We start from the raw sequence: 21,797 nt of genomic DNA on the forward strand, positions 1-21,797 counted from the left end.
GAGTACTGTTTTAAGATACACTCAGTGATTTACGTTCCGCTGCGCTCCTCTAATCTGCTCTTTCTCTTACATTTCACAGACGATGGACCTGCTGACTTAGAGAGATGGATGTGGAGATAAACTGGCCGAGCTGGAGACCAGATTGAGAATTGGGACATTTACCACTAATTGTGATCAGCTCATGCACACATGCATGGACACACACACACACACACACACACACACACACACACACACACACACACACACACACAAAACTGTCAAAACAAGTTAAGAAAGAGAGGCCTTTCCACAAGAGCGAAAATTAACATCTGCTGCCTTTTGTGCTAAGTACGCGTGTGTGCTTGAATTACTCATGCTGTGGGGACATAAATCTGTTTACAAAATTTACATTGTGGGGACTCCCTGTTTTTTTTTTTGGAGGACTATAGGCTCTTAATACCCAAAAGTAAGTCATTCAGTTTTATTTATTGTGAAGACTTTTAGGTTAGGGCGTGGCAGGCAGTGGTTATAGTTAGGGTCTAAAGTCTTCAGGAAGTGAATGTTAAGTCAGTGTAATGTCCTCTGAAGTGATGGAAACACAACTCTGTGTGTACATGTGCATGCGTGTGAAGACGACTGGAAACACTTATGCAGCACTTGCTCTCACGCACCCACACTGAAGAGAGTCAGCTAATTAAATAATGTTTTTGTCAGACCAAAGCTGCACAGGTCTGCATTCAATTTTCACTTTTTGAGTTAAAACCGCACCACTGACCAAGCCCTGGGCAACAGTCTCTGCAGCGGACTCTCTTTTGGTAAATATTTCTGAAACCCTATTTTGTTTTAATGTTTACATTAACCCCTCTCAGAGACTAAAATCAAGGACACGGTTCAATGCCCTTAGATTGGTAACTGGCTGTAAATATTGGAATCACAGTTTGAGTATTATAAAAAGATGGAGCAATTCCTTGTAGCTCTCGTTGTATGATCTGAAGCCAGAGTACTGAGGCAAAGGTCTGGGGGAATCTGCGTAGAAAGGTATTCAGGCATGCAGCCCCTGCTTGCTGGATTGACTTGCAAGAGGACTTAAAACAGAAAGGAACCAGTCAACAAACACAGTGATCCAGGACAGTTTTAAACACCATAAAACTGGATGCCCTGAGATGACTTGGTGTTACAAAATTAAAACTGATTTGAAAGACAATTTCTCAACTCTCCAACAGGCAAACCACAGTAACACAACTGCTGCTAACAGCCTGAGTAAGATACCCACGAAATAGAAAAATCTACCAATAAGCTTTTCGATCTGCGTACGCACATTAAAACACTAGATAATTTGAATGAAATTCTAGGTGTTACAGCAGTGAGAAATCTTTGGTGACGGAAAGCAGGTGGGTAAAAGCTGAATTAATCTCTAGCTTTGTGGCAACGACCAATGTGAGGGCTTGATACGGTTTGTTGATTCAGATTCAGATTCAGAGAACTTTATTTATCCCAACAGGGCAATTCATTTGCAGCTTTTCCACATTCCATACACAGACAATCAATCAGTAAACAAACAAGCAATAAAGAAATGCAATGAATAAATAGATAAAACCTTCTTCATCCGAAATGAGTGGGGTCTGTGTTTAAAAGCTTAATAGCAGAAGGAATAAAAGACTTTACGTAACGATTTGTCCTACTGATGGGCACATTATAGCGACAACCGTAAGGCAGCAATAAAAACTTTATTATTGAATTTGCCCTCTGAACAATTCGTTCCTCCCAGACCGTGCCGAAATTCAGTAGTTTTTACTTTAACAATTGTGTTCAAGCTATTTTTGTCCCTCACAGACAACCCACTGAACCAGCAGATAAAGGAAAACGTTAAAAGGCTTTCAATAAAAGAATGATAAAAGTTACATAGAATAGTATCACAGACATTAAAATGAAATTAGTTGAAATTCGCCATGCTGAGAGCGGGCAAGAAGAGCTGGATACGTCCTTAGAAATATTTTTGTGTTTGGAAACATTTGAGGTTGTAACCGTATTAGAGGGTTACCTTGGTAACCAGAAGCTAGAACGTTCACTAGCGGCCAACTGTCAGCTACAAAGTTATGGTATGGTATGGTATGGTATCATATTATGGGGCAAATACCAACGTTAAAAGGTGCAAACCTACTGTGGGTGACCTAAAGTGACCTATTTGCTCCGAATGGGCAACCTCACATAAAATGAACGCAACCTCAAGTTTTGTTTACGTGCTCCTCCTTCTCTTGGAGTTTTTCAAAAATGCAGTACACGTTTCTTCCTGTCGTGTCGGGCCTGTTGCCAGGCAGTCTCTCTGTGAATGTGCAGGTCCAAAGCAGATCTTTACACACACTGTAACATATGCGCTTCCATTTGCATTTTTACACCGACTGACGCCATGACACTTAGGATATAGATCACTAAGACTTTGATGAATGGACGGACTCCAATTTAGCTAATTCATCTGGGCTGCTTCAGCTGCACTCGCCGTCTGTCAGCCAGCATTAGTGAATCAACTAAAACGAGTGTATACAGTAAGTCAGCTGTATGGATTGTTTGTTTCCAAGATCAAGTATGGGAGCTCTTCTATAGTTTCTAATATCTATCAGCTTTCATACTGCACACAGTACTGGAAGGATTCAGGCCTTGTGCTTGGTGTGAGGAATGGATATTTGCTACTGGAAGGTTACTCAAATCTCAGATAAGTAGATAGCACTTCCAGGAACAGTTGCTCATGTTGTGATTCTCTTTGCTGGTCAAGACCAAGACACACAGTCCATCAGTCAATGTCTTCTTGGGGAGCTTTGTTGGAGGACTTATCGTAAATCGCAGACAAACTACAGGTTGTATTGATTTAGGCAAAACTAACTGGAAAAACTAAAAACTACTAACTAACAATGGGTGGAAAACCTCAGAAAGAGAACCTTTACAAAGCTGTCAGTTATTTGGCTGGAAGTTAGCAGTAATGTCAGGTAGGCCTATAAACCACATTGCAGTCAAGAAGGCTCCACATGTTTTGACTCTGAATCTGTGGTCTAATCCATCTCGCTGCACGGCAACAGTTAGGAATTATTACCAGATAAACACGCTTGATATCATCAACAAGGCACCGATCAGACTGCAGTACAGTTACAGTAGCTCAGAGACGTGTAAACTCCTACCAGATGAGCTTTGCTGAGGTGGTTTCCCCACCGCTCGTCAGGATCGGCGAATGTGGTGGAAACCAGCCTGATAGTCCTGCGGTGAAACTGTCTCTCCATCCTGTGTCTTAGCCCTGCAAGAAGAAGAAGAAATCCCCACTTAAACAATTGCCCTGGAAATACCATCTTTCAAAACAAGCCGCACAGTCACCCAGATTATAGAACATCATATACAGTGCATACAGTAAGTGCTGTACTGTACATACTGTACTGTAAGAGGAGTCATTTTAGGAGTGTAAACATGTTCCAATTATTTTATAGCAGTTGTGGTAGAATTAAATCATTGCTACGACATCTGATCTAATATTACACCCATAATTGTTCATCACTCAGAATGCACCCTTTTAATCTTGTCTGAAGATAAACATGGCTTTTTGGTCTTTCGCCTAGCATTGGTGATAAACTATAAAAGCGTCATTATACACCACTGTGAATCACAGTAGCCTATTGCTCATGAAAAAGAGTTTGATCTGTCTCGTTCCACAACTACTACTACTACTACATGATTAGATTTAAACGTATAATTATTTCTGTGGCAGCCTGCCGTGCCTGATCAAATAAAATGTTGCCCAAAGTCTTTCTTTGATGTTATCATATTCTTTGGTGCAATATGATATCACACTCCTTTCAGCTGACTCATAAACGTCTCCGTATGAATGGTGCTACTTTTGTGTTGAGGTACACACATGCTCGGCACGCTGTAATTGAGAAATATCAGTTTCTGTGCGGAAAGAACTACATCAGTACTTCGCCAATGACATACCTGAGGGAAAAAAACAAAACAAACACTATGCAGCTGAGTACAATTTATATTTTCTCACAGCAAACTGAACTGAGCCCCATTTCTATTTGTTCGCTAACCTGTGTTTTTACGTAGATGCCGTGTTTCTCACATGTTAACCACTGAAAGATGCTGGATGACTGCACCTTGTTTCATAATTAAATGAAATATTTTCTAAAGCATCAGTGTATCCGAAAACGCCAAAGCAAACTGTTCCAACAGAATTTAGACATCATGGCAGATAGTTTATTTTTACAGCCAAGTAACACGCACAGTAACTGCTGACAGAGTAGCTCCAAATAAAATCCCGTTAAAAAAAAAATAAAAAATGTTCCTGGAAAACCACATGCACATACCTGGATCTGCACTATACCACTTTGTGTACACAGGTGTTTTGAGATGGTATACCAACTACCACAACTGAAAAACATGTGCTGAATACAAACAAACTCTCTGGCAGAGGTAGAAGTTCACACTGTGTGCACAATTATCATAACAAGTGAGTGAGTGAGTGTTCTGGTCTCGTTTTGTGCATTATCCAATCTTAAGCCATTAAATGCTCACTGGAGACTAGAGACCTAAAGTACAGGAGTTTTAAAAGCCTGCTGGATTTTGTAATTGGCCTGCACAAACTTAATGAACACTTGAAGAGCGACTTCATACATATTCTCACAACGGGATTTGAAAAGAACACTATATTTTCGAACCAAACCAGATCAGAGAGCATTGAATTCACGTGATGAAAAATAAAAAATACGCAGACTGTAGTGCAACAACTTGCTGTAACTCTGCTGAAATATGCTCCAGCCCGGGAAGTGAAAGTAAAGCATCTGCAAGCTGGTTCGCCAATTGCCCATCAAACCAAGAGAAGAGGACAAACTCACTGCAACTCTGTATTGCTTTGCAGTCGGAAGAAAACAAAGCAGTCGGCTAAACGAGTGTGGATGGGTACATGGACGGATCACTAATGGATACCGCTTAGAGTCAGGCTTTCACTATGTGGACAAGAGGTGCTGATGTGGGCTGCTATCTTTAAGACTGACGTTGCCGGACATCTTTGGACTGAAGATTAACTCCCAAACCTACTGCCACTTTCTGGAAGATACAAACTTCAAGAAAAATTCAGGAACATCTTTATGCAGAACACTGCTCTATCACCTGCACCCAGGTACTCCACTGCTTGGCTAGCCAGACCTGTCCCCTTTCCTCACTTGAATAAAATCCTCTCGAGAACTTGTGGGCCCTTCATAAACACTGACACAAAAGTTGATTCTGAAAAGTCAAGCATTTTTTGTCGTCATTTGTTACACTTAATATAAAAATTGAGAATAAACAAGTGAGATGGGAAAAGAATATTTTCGTAATTTAGTTGGGTAATTCTGCATGCTCTTAGTTTCCTAATATTAGTGCACTCTTACCATATTCCCTTGAGAACGTCAACATTTCTCTGTTAAACATTCAAGCTCAGCAGTTAAATTAATAATTTTGCATTTTGCAATTTTGCATTTTGCAAAATTATTGTGCATGCTGTGAAATGCTGTAAATAATGTAGTTTACCAGAACTTCTCCTCGTAGGTAAAACTTAAACTACCTAATTTGTCTGCATGCTTTAATGCTAGTATTATACAGTTTACAATAACTTTTTTTTTGCTCATGTTTCTCAGTCACTATTCACGTGTGTTGGTGCATCGTTTGACACATGAGGCAATGTCTGAAAAGTCATCCCACACACATCAGACAGAGGCAAACAGGCCCTTTGTGTGTGGGCAGCGTTTTGACTAAACATCAATCCTGTTTGTGTGCGAGAGACAAAGGAGATGAAATCAAAAAGATCTGATGTGGGTGGTCAGCTTTTAATCTGTATCATCTCTTATCTTTTCATTTTTAATGGATTTATTTAAATAGCAGTGTTATTTATATCCTTCCATTCCCTTTTCCTCTTCAGTCTCCGGCGTGCGCCTTGAATTTTGTGCTGCTGCGTTGACACAATATTCCCTCGAGGATTCATTGAAACTGCTGTTAAGAGCTGCTGTCTGCGTTTCTGCTAAAGTCTCTGCACAAAAATAAACTAGATTTAAAACAGGGTGAAACCTGACAGCAACGTATACTTGATTTTCAGTCTCATGCTTCGCCCCTCCTCTGTTTCGCCTTCCCACGCTGTTGTGAGCTGTCAGTCAGGTAATGAAACAGCAATTCTCCCTGGAGGTCATTGTCTGCATCGGCACACGCTGTACAATATAGTTATTCTAATGAAGATCACCCATTTCAACACAAAACACCTAAATAGTAAAAAAACATTAAACCTGAGTCCTGGCCCTGCATTTAGTCTGTGACAAGAGAACTACAGAGAATTTTACAGGGCAAAGATATTTGGTCCTTCTGCAGACAAATCACATAGCGGACTCATGCATGGCTCACATTTACAGATGTGCCGACAGTGTTTCCACAGTGCTGGAGGGCGACTCATGATGACTGCAGAAGACAAACAAGTAGACTATTGTTCAGTGAAATAAGCACCTCCTAAATACTGTTTAGAAAAGTCGAATAAGGTCAACTTAAATGATCCATTTTCCCCATTTGGCAACATCTGGCTTGAGCTGTTATTTTTCCCTAAAGCTTTCAAGACGTACATTTTCACGCAGTAGAGTGAGAAGCAGCTGTTTACATATTAAATTATTAGTTTATTTCCTTTTTCTACTCAGTTCATTGCAGTAAGCAGGTAACTTAAAGCAACTCTAAATCTTCCACACCCACTCACCCACTGTATTTAAGAGGCGCAGACACAGAAGATGACAAGCTGTGGTTTAACCTTAGCAGCTGCACACTGCAGCCTTCTCCTGTCCAGTTCTCACAGAGAAGCTGCAGGGCTCATCAACCCACCTACTCTGAACAAAAGCACAGTAAATGTTGGCATTCAAGTTAGCATTGCAGCTAAGGACACACAGAAAGCAAACAAGAGAACTTTTCTGTTAGCAGGAGTTTGTTTTAGATGCTACATATTTCCTCTGAACAGTCCATCCATCAAAATCAGCACAACAGAAAGCTGATCCCTCCATTGTGTCCACCTAATGTAGCATTATTAAGATTTATAACTGAAATCCAGTAATAAATAGATGACACAACAACCATCTGTGATGTTACCTCGAGTCACCCTTGGCTGGGCCAGCACCTTGAACACTACAGCTAACGGCCAGCTGGTACATACTGTATGTTCTGTGTCTGCATGAAATGAAATAACTCTCTGTACCAGAAGGCGGCAGTAGTCTGCATTCATTTTTCGAAAGGGGAAACCAGAAGAGCCACTACTAGCTGCGATGCTAGGAGGCTAGAAAGAGCTACGTTGTACAGAGTCTTGCATGTTTACTCTTTCTAGATGATCATTGTGAAAATCTTTGTGTATATGATTGTTCAGATTACACGAAGATGTAAAAGTAAAGGAGCTTTCTGTGACCTATGAACTTGTTTTGCTCACTTCCGTTTCTCATCTCGTGCTCTGGTTCTCCAAGTTGAACAACCAATCAGAGAGATCTCACTTATTCCTTTATCTTGTTCCGTCACTGACGCAACATGCTGAATCGTCTGAAGAGGCGCCAACAGGGGCCTGACTTGTGCCAGTAGTGTGGTGACATAGCACCAAAACTAAAGCCACAGATGTTCAGCCAGGCGCTGGCAAATGGCCAACAGTCATCTTGGTGTGTAAACTAAACATTAGCATGATTGCATTTTACTTAAAGCTATTGTGCTTAAGTAAAACTTCCCAAAGACAACAGCATGGCTGGAGTTTTGTCAAGATGTTGCTACACTTCTGTCCTTCATGAACTATTGAAAAGCCTATCAACTTTTCATGACAACAAGAAGAGATGTCCACAGTGGCTCTTTGTGTTTATCAAAAGTATATATATATATATATTTTAAATTTAACTTTTCAAATTACATACATGATAAATCTGCATGTCTGCAGGCGCCACAGTGGATGCCTCTGGGCACAGTTACAGGATGTCATCTGAGAAAATGTTTTGTATTGCATTTTGGGAAATTCCGTCAGAAAGCTCAGCATTATAGATGCTTAAATGCACTTACATGCAAAGTAACAATGATAAGTGTTGTTCAAAACAAGACACGTGATGAAGAGGACACATCCTTTTCGACGGTAAACCGAGCCTGTGTGTGAGCAGAGGCCTCCTGTAAAAATAGCATGCTGGCTGGTAAACAAAGCTTCAAAAAGGAAGTGAGAGGTTTAATATCAGTGAGTGGCTGAGGCGACGGAGCACAGGGAAAATCCAGAATATATATGTTTCACTTTACAACGTATGATCTACTGTAGCATATTTACATTCAGCAATGCAAGCCACTGGTTGTTTCTATAATAGCAAAATGATTCCTAGAACAAAGATGTTACATGGAAACATCAGCAGGCATCAGCAAGAGCCACTGAGACTAAACAAGCTGTCACTAATATTCCTGGGAAAATGTATCTTTCCACATGGCTTGAAGCGCAGCAGTGCCTCCAACGTCTACACTGATAATGTCTTTGTTTACACCTTCATTTGCTGTCTGTAGATGTGCTTTGAACATTGTTATCCAGACTGAACTTTGGACCCATGCGCAGCAACATCAAAAGAAGTCAACTGAGACAACAGAATGCAGCCATCTCAGAGCCAAATTAAACAAAATACATTATATGTCTGATAAGACACCCCACAGCAGTGCAGTGTCTTTTTTCTGTGACTTGAAAACCGCCACAAATCATTGTTGAAAGTTGTTTACAGTTTGGTTGGCTTAAGAGGAAGAAAACACCAGTGGTCCTTTGTCATCATGGTTACTATGATGAAAAAAAAAAAAAAAAAAAAGATAGGGAAACGTTTAAAATAAACTAAAACAAAACAAGCGTACACATGTCTCTCCATTTCTGATCCATCCATCCACCCTGACCTCCTCCCTACACAACAATCAAACACTCTGTAACAATGTCATCTCTTGCTGTAAATACTATGGCCACATGAATAATGTTTTATGGTATTTGGTGAGTTTACAAGCTGAAAACGATTTTTGCAAGTGCGTGCACAGAATGAACTGATGTGTCAGTTTCGCCAAACACCAAGGTGGTGTTATGATCTTTAATAAGTGTGATTGCCTAATGAAACTGCCTCTTATTCCCACACTCGATGAGCCACAAAAATAAACAATGCTGCGCTTGTAAGACACCCTGACAGAAGAAGTCAAATGCAGAAGTAAACAAATTATCTCTCAGTATTTCCTTAAACACTGTCAACACTATTTATACAACAGTATGCACTATTTGTACATTCACACGTGTGGGATATTTACTGTCACTTCTTTGTTCGAGTGAGATACTGTGTGTAGACATATGTTCTCAGCTCCATTTGTCAGGTTTCGTCATTAAGTATCGTACATTATAGTACCATAAGAGTCATAACTGCCAATCACAACAGAATATTTTACTGAATATTACCAGTCACGTTAGATTAATTATGTATTGATCTGTACCTGTATGACCAGTCAATAATGCCATCTCATTTCATGGTTGCTATGGTTACAAGACTGCACAGTCAAGTCTATGGTAGGATGCTAGCTTTCAGTTTTAATCCCTACCTTTACACGCTTACATGACTATGATCTAACATTTACTGACTCACTGAGTGTGAACCAGGATGTTAGCATGTAGAGCAAGTAGACCTGACAGAATTATTATGAGAAAAGCTATAGTGCAAACAATGTGTCTCCCCCCTCTGGCAGACAGAATAACTACACACTGTCAACATGTCTGTATGACCTGTGTCTAATATCCCTCAGTGCTTCTCAGCAAGGGAACGACACACTAATGGTTTGTTCTAGCTGTCAATCACTTTCTTTTTTAGACTGCAATCATCACCTGTAGGTCATCCGAGTTCTCTGAAGCAAACTTTCCTTGGATGCTCGGCAGGTTCTGTTTCATTCTTCTTGACCTTCTGAGATACATAGAACCCAGGTTACATTCATAACTGTTGTTTTTATGCAACAGGCCCTAGAATACAACCAGTTACCGTCTCTGTTGCTACAGCCGCTTCTCACTTTACTTCTTAAACATAAAAGGCATCACTACCAATGCACCAGCATGGGAATATCGCCACAGTAAATTTAAAACTCCAGTATACTCCAGCAAAACAAAGCAAGAGCTACCTTGTTGTACAGAAACAGAGAGATTTACCTAACATGGATTAGCTTGTGCAGCTTTACAGGAAAAGGGTTAAAGGTAACAGGTATTTTATTAGTATTATTTCTGCATTACAGCTTAAATAAATTAAATGGAAATAAATATGGTAATGGGTACAAGTTGGGTAAATGGTGGTGATAGTTATAGGAGCTGTTGGTTGTAGAGATTTAGTTGTCCGTACAAAATGCAAAACACAACACATTAAAGTGAAGATTTCTATTATGAAACCTATTCACTACAATAGTAGGAAAGTACAAGTAGCTATTTCCACCTTTATACGTGACACTGCACAACTGTGAAAAAAAAGGAAGTACAGAAATGATGGTACACATACTAGAGAGCTAAGTTGTCCAAAAAAACAGTAATTTGATAGCAGGATCCCCGAAACTGGTGCAACTTAAGAACCATTATAAAATCTATAGTGCATAGCTGCTATTATCAGGTCCCAAATTTGATCAAATCACAACAAATATAGACATTTTAGGAGGACTTTCAGTGAAGCAAGAGTCACAGCTCACATGGCCGGGAACTAAAGCAACACAAACATACTGTATTATTAAGACAATGTGTGCATGCATGTGTGGTTTTCACTCAACAACAGGGAGTATATATCAGGCAGGATATGGTAAGGCTTTAACATGTTTTACTTAAACACTCACACTCACACCCACTCTTTTTTTATTTATTTATTTTTTTAATGTTCCAAAGGATTCACAACTTATTCTAACCTATACCATTCTGCTGCAACAGACTAAACCAAACCCAAACACAGGCATGATGGCACTGAGGTACATTTTCAAAACACTGCTCACACAAAGCTCTGACAAGCAATAAATATCAGTGTAGTCACCTAAAAGCAGTACCAGAACGCCCGACTAATAACTAGAAACTGTAAAACCCATTGTGAGGCCAAACCTCTGACTGTAATATTGTTAACGGGAGGTGAAATCTAGAGATGAAAATGTGATAAATAACTGCATGTGTCATTTGAATTTCAGTTTCAAGAGGCTGAATACGAGGGGAGGCTCAAAAATGATGCGATGGGTAATGCTGCGTGTGCATTTCATGTAAGGTGTTCTTTTTGTGTTTTGTTTTTTTCAAATTCCACCTATAAAGCAAAAATATGAATTGAAAAGATGTTGTCCTCAGGATGCAAAGTGTGGATGCTATGTGACAGAGAACTGGAACATAAATACATGTATATATAATGTAACATAAATCTCAGGTATATATAGTGCAGTCAGTCAGCTCACACATGACTGGCTCTGACATATGTTTTCATCTCTCTACTAAGATACTGAGTAATGTTAAAAAATCAAAGTTAGAAAATGGAAAGGATATTAAAGTCGACGTTTTTAGACGGCATGACTATTTCCTCTGAAAAGTAAAAGATGAAATGAAAAATTAAAAAAGTAAAATCATCTGATTATACTAAAAGCTGATGTGTCACTGAAAGGTTTGTGTCATATGGCGAAGAGAATATACAGTCCAAAAATAAAAACAGCATTTTTAATGGTTGTTGACACTGACATTATTTCCTCTTTGTTTAGGCTCCCGCACACCTCCCAGCTGTGTGTACAAGTGTCTGACCGTAAGTATTGAAGTGGTGACCTCTCTGGGAGGTGTCACGGAGTCAAGTGCAGTTTTTGAATTGTTGCCATAAAGAGGACCGGTCCAAACAGCAACTTGAAGCAGCATTTTAAATGCCTAAATGGGATTTTAAAAAGAAAAGTCAACACCATGGTGGTAAAGTTAAAAAAAAAAAAAAAAAAAAAAAAAAAATGTGCGTCTTAGTTCCTGAAAAGTTGATTTCTGGCAGCGAGGCTTCAGCTGGATGTCAACATCTGTGTTGAGTGAGCCTTACGGTAAGAGACCGAGTGTTTTTGTGCAGTGATGACGGGGATTATCTTAAATAAAGCATGAAATCTTGTCATGTGCTTCAAACGACGGCAAACAGTCTCTGATTTGAATGTGTAAATGTCAACCGGGACAGATGATGAGCAGCAAGAAGAGGGAACAAACTCTTTCACACGTCCACGTGCATGCAAATAAATACGCACTGTGCTGCACACACACACACACACACACAAGCACTTTAGCATGCACTGCTAAATACATTGTATGCTCCGTAACTGTTGTAAACTACTTCAAACTTACATGTCAAAGCTTGTTAATATGGTTATGTTTTGTGGTTATGAACATCATAAACTCACGGGTAATTGTTGTCTGACACTGGGTTAAATAACTCTAGGTAAATAACCCAATGCTAATATAAAAAATAATAGTAGTCCAAAACAGTCCAGTTTGAATTTTATTGTGTGTGTTGTGTGCCACTAAGTTGTCCTGTATCGGCAGGTAAACCAGAACACAAACACTACAGAGCCACCTTAACACTGAGAAATGAACACACGCTCGCGTAACAATGACCGTAATAATAATAAATACTAGTACATTAGCGCACGCATTTTACACACAAATGGACGAGGGCAAATACGTCAATAAACACACGTGCACACTGTACAAATACATGCAAACAGATTCTTTGTTTACATCTGTGCTACTGCCAAAATACACATCAACAGAAACCCACACACTCACAAATAAATGTAAATGTTCATAAACACATGCACGACTAGACATGTGACACAGCATGTTCACACATGCTCAACACAAACTTGCCAAAATCTGTACACGTATGCTCCAAGCTGCACGCACGCTGTAAAGATATATACAACACTCACAACTCCACCATACCATCATATCACATTTATTTTTCACACATATTAACATATCTGAAAAATGCCCACACATACTGTATATGTAATCTGTATTATAAGTGCAGTGTGGTGACACACGCGCAAACAGAAGTATGGAAATATGCCTCAAATGCACCGTACAAATGAATTAACACAAATACCTTATTTACACACACAGCAAGAACATCAATAAACACAATCACACAGTAGCAGTCAGATTGTCTCAGAGGTACATTTGTAATGAGCAATGTAAACACATATAGTCTGCATGCAGACACGCAATAAGGACGGCGACAAAACGCGCCTACTGTGTGTGCACTAAATGCACGCGGTGACACATGTATAAAGACAAACACTCACGCATGCTGTAAAAATAAACACACACATAAATTCACTTGCATTTACACTCATATGCATTTAGCTAGAGAAACCATACACACAGCCAACAAACACACACATATGTATACATACAACCAGACACACGGCAGTGTTATGTGTGTACAAATAAGCACCCACAAGAAAAATGTACATGCACACACAGTGTCTAGACGAATAAATGCTGTAATATGCAGGGACACACACTATGACACACACTAATAATATTACATAAATAGTCAGAAATAAAAGTACACTACCTAGTGGTAATATTAGTATTGGTAAAATTAAAATGATATTAAAAAATTAAAATTATATAACATCACATGTCTAAACAGACACAAAGATGTACACAGAGAAAAAAAAAACACAATAAGCAACAATAAAAAAAAAAAACTAGCAGACAAACTTCTACTAGAACCCAAAACCATCAATAATCAACCACAAATGCACTCATACACACAGATCTCGGCAGACATACTGATAGTAGTGCACTGTATGCATGTGCACACACACTCTGATACACACCGATCGATGCTCAGTTACTGATTGTGTCAGACAGATCAATATACAAATAATAGCTGTGCAAACACACACACACACACACACACAGACACACACTGATGCAGGCGTGGGACAAGTTAGCGAGTGATTAGTCAAACAGACGCTGATGGCAACAAACTGATGCCACCCACGGACTCTAAGCACGCAGCACTGTCTCTCTGAAACCATAAACATGTTTATATTTACTTATTGTCTCATTTTAGATCAGGGAGACCGAACACACAGACTGTGACATTTAATATTTTCAGGCGGACAACGTGTGTGAGAATTTTCAGAACAGCTTAACCATGATCAGGGTCATAAATAGGATTATAGGTTTAAGTCAGCAATGGGAACGACTCATCAGCAGTCACATGTGATTGACAAGCCGACACAAATGACTAAAATGGTCCAACTGCTTTTACTGGAGGACACAATTTACAGCACAAATAAGCTGTAAGAAAAAGAGGAATAAAATAAGTCAGAAACATTAGGGAGCACAATTTTAACAAACCCATATGCATTTGCTTTTGATGTTTAGTTGCATTTGAGTCATCAGCAGAAGCAATTGCAGCCAACACACATGCATTTACAGACCACAAGTTTCTCAACACAACACCCAAACTCATGAATTAAAAATGTATCTGCAGTAATCACAGCTCGGTCATCAGCAAAAGTAAATATCATCTGCATCGTACGCACAGAACACCCTATGACTTGTTGTAAGTCTCATTTTGAAACTGCTCATCTCAGTCACAAACCAGAAGAGAGATCGTCAAACAAGACAGGAGACGTGTGAGAAAAACAGAGTCAAATTATGCTAAAGGTCAATTTAAATAAATTAATTCAAATAAAACCAGCGAGGCAGAGTGTGTGTTCAGCCCTGTAAAATAATTTCTCCTTGCTGTTAGATTTTTACTTTGTGCTGCTGTCAACTATAAACACAACAACCTGACAATATTCAGCCACACTCATTTCACTCGTTTTTTTCTTTTCCTCTTTTTTTTTTTTTTAAATCGTGCATTTGTTGTTGCTAAAAGGTTAAAAGATTTTTTTTTTTCCAGTCGAAACTTGAGTGGGTTGTCAGAAAACCGAACATTTCACAAGGCAAATTTCCCCTGGTGTCTGGTAATATTATCACTCCAAAGCATCATGGTTTCAGAATGACTTATGGATTTATTTATAAGAAGAAAACAAGTCTGACACCGATCGATGCATAATACAGTCCCGGGTTCGGCTCACATGTCAGTTTGACCAGCGCACTTTGAAACTGACACACATATACATGAAAAACTAATTCGGCACAGATAAATGTCGTGTTAGTGTTTCAGTCTCTGCTTCACTTTCAATATGACCGATAATTTTATCGCTCAAATTCTACGAGTGTGACACCATTCGTGTATTAGAATTTTTTTATTGTTTCCACAAACTGTCATCATAATGTCAGAGTGTGAGCAAGTAAATACTGTTTCAGAATGTATTACTACACCTACACCTTTTGTTTGTTAGTCATAGAAGAATTATCACGCTTAGAGAAATGAAGATAGTGCCCAAAAAAAGAAAATAACCGTTTGCAAACATTTAACACCACTCCACCCACAGCTCAAGGTTTTATATGTCACCTTTAAAGCATCATGGATCAAAGTAATTCTCATTCTGATTCAGAGTTTCACTATTACTGGTAGTTTTATTTATTAAAAAACACAAACCTAAAGCAAACTAACCACACTTTGTGCACAAGTCCAGAGTCAGATAATTACTTAGCATTCTTTTCTGCATCAACATCAACAGTTTGGCTTTGTCTTTCACACTTAGCCACCCAGAGGAACATTCAGGGGCCTGTGACAAAATGGTAGCCAGCCTCCGACTACAATTTTCTAGCGTCATATATAGACAGCGAACACGAAGTCAAATCAGAACTGAGGAGGACAATTTTTCCCCAGACAGCACAGACTGGGTTTGACTCAGTGGGATGTAAACAGCCGTAGCTGGAGACGATCGTCCCACGACCTATTTTTACAAATAACACCTCAACAACATGACATAATCCAGCATGACTGTGTCACCCAGAAATATAAAGAAGAGACAGATCAGCTTTACTCGGCGTCTTTTACTATCAAAATTAGTCAGAGAGCGAAGGAGAAAACGTTGAGGCTGGGCTTTGATGCGATCAGCCGCGGCGTGTGTTTCAAAAAGTGAAAAGGAAGCTGAGAGATGAGACACTTGAAATACGCTTTTCCTCCTTCTCAGCGGCTGATATTTGAGAGTTGAAAGGAGGAAGAAAATGAAAGAAAAAAAAATGCAACAAAGAAGCAGAAATGACAGAAAGGAGCGGTGTGCAAAATACAGGGTTTCCATAAATAAACAAGTATTTAGAAATCTACATTTGAATAATTAAAAATAAAAGCAATGATTATTCTTGTTTTGATTCGGGTTAAGAAAGCAAGCTCAAATTTACTTCCCTCCATTTTTGTGCTGGGGATGAGTTATGGTAAAAAGGCAAACAGAAAATAAAGGAAGCAGGAAGGAAAGTAAAAGTGGGAGTATACAATTTGAAACAGGTAAAAATGTACCGAAAAGAAATGTGGGAAGCTTTTGATGTAATTTTCTTTTTTTTTTTTTAAAAAAGGTTTGTCTTGTATTTTGCATTATATCCACTAGTCATAGTTTACATTTCACTATGAAGCAATAGTTTCTGCAGCGTGGGTTCAGTCTGAATCATGTCACCTTTAATGCCTCATCGATCAAAGTAGTTCTCTTTTTGATTCAGTTTCACTGCCAGCAGAGAAACAGAAAAAAATCGACTTTTCTCCCTTTTGTATTCCTCTAAATGTTTCAGAGAAAAGTGAAAGAAAAAAAAGGGGAGTATGAAAGAGGTTCAAAGTGCGATGGAGAAAGAGAGAAAAGTAACAGAGACAGACATGTTGGTTAAATTGTGGTACGTGTAAACCTGCCTCTCAGTTGACAGAGCAGAGAAATGTGGGAGGCTGCAACAGACACAGAACAAAAGTCCCTGTGGAGATCTGTGGCCTAAAAACAGCGGTCTACATTTTGAAGTGAGATGTGAAACGACACCACCATCTGTTGAAAGTGTTGAACTAGGCCTCATACTCCTCCACACTAACTGAAGCCGTTTCAAGGCAACTTCCCCCTTCATGAATATATAAATTACTTCTTCTGCATGACACTTTGTTTTTCCACATTAATCATATCAAATCTATTCATCCTATTAATGTGTACACGGTGATCTGATTGAGTTCTGGATCATGTGGTGTTAAGGATTAAATCAAGTGGTTTGAACTTTACTCATCGTGACTAATAACACAACCTGCTTGCCTGCAGCTGGTGTAAAATAAGACGTAGAGAAAGTCGTGCTCGGAAAAACTATGTGGAGAAAGTGAATGAGTAACACTCTCCCCCGCCTCAAAAATTACTCGTGTAATACCTGCGAGCAAGGCGCTCGATCCCAATTCATGAGATCTCTGTGGTCGCCCTGGGCAAACAACTATGGAGGAATAAATGTGTAGATGACTGTAAAGATGAATCTGGTGTGTGCGTGTCACTTCCTATTAGCTCCCTAGTGCACTTATGAATCATTTCAGTGAATGTGAAATTGATTTGCTGCATTTTCCAGTTCACATCACATACATCGGGCCTATAGCACATTTAGTAAGGCACATTTAGCCAACATCTCAATGCAATGCTTTAATCACTGACAAAATTATGACCCATCAGTGTCCAAAGTCTGATTTCTTGCTCACTATGGAGAAAGCCTTCAATCGATTATTATATAGGGCATTGTGAATAAGTGGATACGACTTTTCTACAGCAACACTTCACTGTGACGCCCTATTAGCCTTCATAAACAGGAATAAACATGTAATAAAAGCTTTATACCTCAATATAACACAGTTGCAGACAGGTAAACTTGTATTATTTCATTTCATAACTGTAACTCCTCCTTCAGACATATGCAACTAGCAGCTGATAACCAGGTTATAGTTTAACATACGTCCTTAACAGAAGTAAATAGTTGTATATTTGTTTGCATCCTAAACAGATACATGCATGTTTTAATGCTGCATATGAATCATAACCATAGGTTCCAATAAAGGCATTAATAAAGGCTCTGTTCTATTAATGTGATACAGTAAACAACACCAGAGAAAGCAGCTAAATGGAATTCAGGTTTCAGTTATTTCATTATTTACACCCCGTGTGACAAGAGTGATTTTAGTCACATCTGCAGCATACATGCAGAGTTAGTGAGTGCAGAGTGTAATACTAATAATAAAACAAATGACAGTCACCACTAATGCACACATTGCTCTCTGACTCCCACACCAAAATGACATTTAACTCGGTGCAGCTGTGTCAACGCACAGGGGACAGTCATCTAAAATGTCCTCCTTCACTTCCCCTCACTGTCTTTCATTCTTTCTGCATGAAAGACAAACACCCTTGGACTTCAGCTGAACATCAATTATTACTGAAGCATTAAAAAAGTGAAGGAACAAAGATTTTGTTGTCCGTTATTTTCTTACTGATCGCTTTGCGTTCATTGTGCAGATGCTTTTAAATTATTGCCCTTACAGCTCGCACATTAGTCAGTGTCACCTTTATTCACTGGAGATGTTGAATGTCACTTAAGATTTTCCTGAGGGGAAGTGAATGAGGGGAAGCCAACGTGGGTTTAATAAACCACTACTGAGTGAGCAAAGATGATTAATGCATTTCCAGTGAGTTGTGTGGGAATTTTTAAGGACCTCTCTGCACATTCCAATGATGTTTACATTTCAGGCAGTGGTTGACAACAATTACCAGTTACCTACTCAGATCTCACGAGCAGTTTCACACACTCAGTGCTTCCTAGCAACAAGCAACAATGGGAGACAAGACGCAGAGCAAATCTCCATTCACATGGTGTGCAGACCATGTGATGAGCACAATAAGTGATATCCTGTTTTGCTACTGCCAGGAAAATATCACAGATAGCATGTTTATGCTACATGTGTAAGGAGCATAAACATGTAGTATGCATGTTATGCATGTATGAGCCTAATCATGCTACATACACATAAATAGACATTAATGAACTTGATGTTTGTACATCAGAGACCAGATCTCTATTGTAAGCCTGAAGAGCTACAATTTATCAGTGCGTTTTACACCAGGTTGACTGATTGTGAACGTCACAATTCCAGATCAGTTAAGCTATTTGCCTCTATTTAAGGTCAAAGTGTTCAGATGTGAGACAGTAGGGTGATCAGTGGCGGACCACCGCATGAAAAGAAGCCGGTTAGATGTAATCAGGTGTTCACTCCATCCTCCAGTCTGAGTCTGGAGTCAAACTGGTCAGGCTAAAAACAAAACCTACCTTACCTGTCAGCGTGTTTTGCTGATTTCAATTGCTGCTAATGAAAACATATTTTCGACCCATCCTATTTAGAGGGTTTTGGTAACAATGGGTGATAAAAGTCAAATATAGGATTAGTACTTGTCTGTGCAACACAAGTCTACACTGTTCTTTGTCGAAAATATTAATAGCATCATGTGTTGTCATAATAGATATTGGGGATAAATATTATTGTTTAGACAACATATTTAAGGTCAGGAAAAATGAGAAACTGTTGCCTAATGTAAATGACACAGTCCCAAATTTAACTCAGGCCAAGATATTTGTGTTAGACAGGATGGGCTCCATTTCCAGACATTTAATAACTGGAGGAAAAAAAGAGGCTTGTGGCTGTAAGTGGAAGCCTGCAGGCAGCAGTTACAATTCTCTTCTTTCAGTTAAAGGACAGGAAATTAATTTGAAAGACAGGAAGGCTGTCCCTAAAATGATTATTTAGCTAACTGCTCCGACCAATATTCGACGTTCATTCAGTGAAATAATTTCAGTTCTCATGGGCCAGGGCAGTTTGGATCAAAACAATCAGAGAAAGCGACAAGTCTGCAGTAGGCGTGAATACTAAAGGCCGTGGCTCTGTTTTCTTCATGGTAAACATCTGTTTGTTATTTTGTCCGAGACCTAATTTTAAGGAATGACAAGTTGAGGGCGAGCAATACAGTTCCTGACTATAATTTAAGCCACTAATTTAAATGTTAAAATCCATGATTGTATATTACATGAAAATCCCACTCAATATAAAATAATCCAAGAGAAAACAAAACTACCTGTTGTTTCCAAGTGCAATGAAGCTTACAGAATAGCGCACAACTGACTCCCACTCTCTTTCTATATGCAAAGTGTAAAGGATCCTGAAACAATAGGGCCTGTCTACTAACATGTCCTTAGCTGACTTATACAGAATGTTTTTATATCAGAGGACCTCGCGTGACCCATCATTTGCTAGATCTGCCTCTGTGTCACTGACAGATGCAGCAACGCAAACAATGGCAAACTGAGCCAAACACTCCTGGATGAAAGTATGCCATCTAAAGGCTTCGGGGACACTGCAGTGTCACAATGCAAGAAGATTCACCACCAACAGGAACTAACTCAATTAACCTCAAGTGTCCTAGAAATTACATTTTCTCACAACTTATTTGCACCAGAAGGTAGGGTTTTCAGAACACATAACACAGAGAAGATGAACATGTTGCAAACCTCAATGTGACTCAGTGTTTCAACAATTGAATGGATGGCCAAAAGTTGTACAAACAACTCATGATCTTTGGAGTTGTCTTTTGTCTCTGTGGAGATTCTTAGTCATCTAGGTTACTATGTACGTAAAAAAGCAAAGCTGAAACAAAGGCAACTACACTCAAACGTGTCTAGGAAAGTCTCCCTTTGTAATACCTACTTTTTAAAGGTCTAAATTGAATTTTTGATCCCTATTTAACCCGAAAAACTAATTCGCATCAGCAAAAACATTGTTGCTAATAAGCAAATGTTTGCATGCTAATATTAGCATTTAGCTCAAAGTATGTCACCTGATCTTCAAAACTCTATCAGATGTCTTTCAGTTGATAATAAGGCCAGACCCTTTAATTGCCATCTTTGGGGTGGCGGGGGGTTGATAATAAGAATCTAGTCAGTACAAAACTTTGAATAATGGCAAGAAGGTTGATTCCTCTTCAGTGGAAGTCCCCCCACCCCCCGAGCTGGACTCAATGGATGCAGGATGTGTTGCACCATCTTAGCCTTGAGAAACTGAGACTTACAATGAAAGGCTCCTTTTTTTGCTCCACATTTGCAAAAGTCTGGCAGCCACTTATAGACTATATGAAAGACAAGCTCCTCACTCCCTAATACGCACAACAGTTAACTCTTCTTTCTAACCCTGTAATCTTTTTTTTTGCAACCATTATCATTTATTTATTTATTTATTTTCTTCTTTAATCCCACCTCAAGTATACTGTATAATGTTGTTCTCAGTAATTTTCTGAAACATTTCCTATAACAGCGGTCCTCTCTACTTAAGCAAGAGTAAGTAACACATTTGGTTATTGACTATTTTCTGTTTTGGGTCATTTCTAAACAAATAAATGCCTAGATGATATGTTAAATATCTAGCTCAGCAGCTGTTGCAGTTGTTGCAGCCTGTTCAGGGTTGTTGCAGGACTCAAACTTGTGACCTTCAATGTGGGTTTATGTGTGCTTTCATCAGACAGTAACCCTGCTAGACTGTCTCCTTTATTGCAACCTATTCTTTATACACAACAATGAGACCTGTTGCAAAGTTAGTGTGGAAAATAACATACAAAATATCACATAATTTATGAATTTGATAGTTCATAAACAGTCTATTATTATTTTAAAGCTAATTAGCACCAAAGCTAACACGCGTGTTGGCCAGGGACAGTATAAACATGGACGTGGAACTGCTCCTCAAAAGTGAAGCCAAAGCAAGTAGAGCTCCCCCTGGTGACTGGCTGCAGTATAGGTCATAAGCTCCACCTCCTCCATGTTAGCGGATAGGACTGGCGCCAAA

General features: G+C 39.1%; 1 long non-coding RNA gene across 1 annotated transcript in view; it reads right to left on the minus strand.

Moving 5' to 3' along the window:
* Positions 1–21,797, minus strand: part of LOC311500634 — an 84,373-nt gene that overhangs the window by 12,104 nt on the left and 50,472 nt on the right. The window contains exon 3 of the long non-coding RNA XR_014699490.1: positions 3,153–3,265. This is a non-coding gene — a long non-coding RNA (uncharacterized lncRNA). The remainder of the gene's footprint in view (positions 1–3,152; positions 3,266–21,797) is intronic.

This window comes from Chelon labrosus (genome assembly GCF_963514085.1).
Source record: "Chelon labrosus genome assembly, chromosome: 15".
Classification (NCBI taxonomy): Eukaryota; Metazoa; Chordata; class Actinopteri; order Mugiliformes; family Mugilidae; genus Chelon; species Chelon labrosus.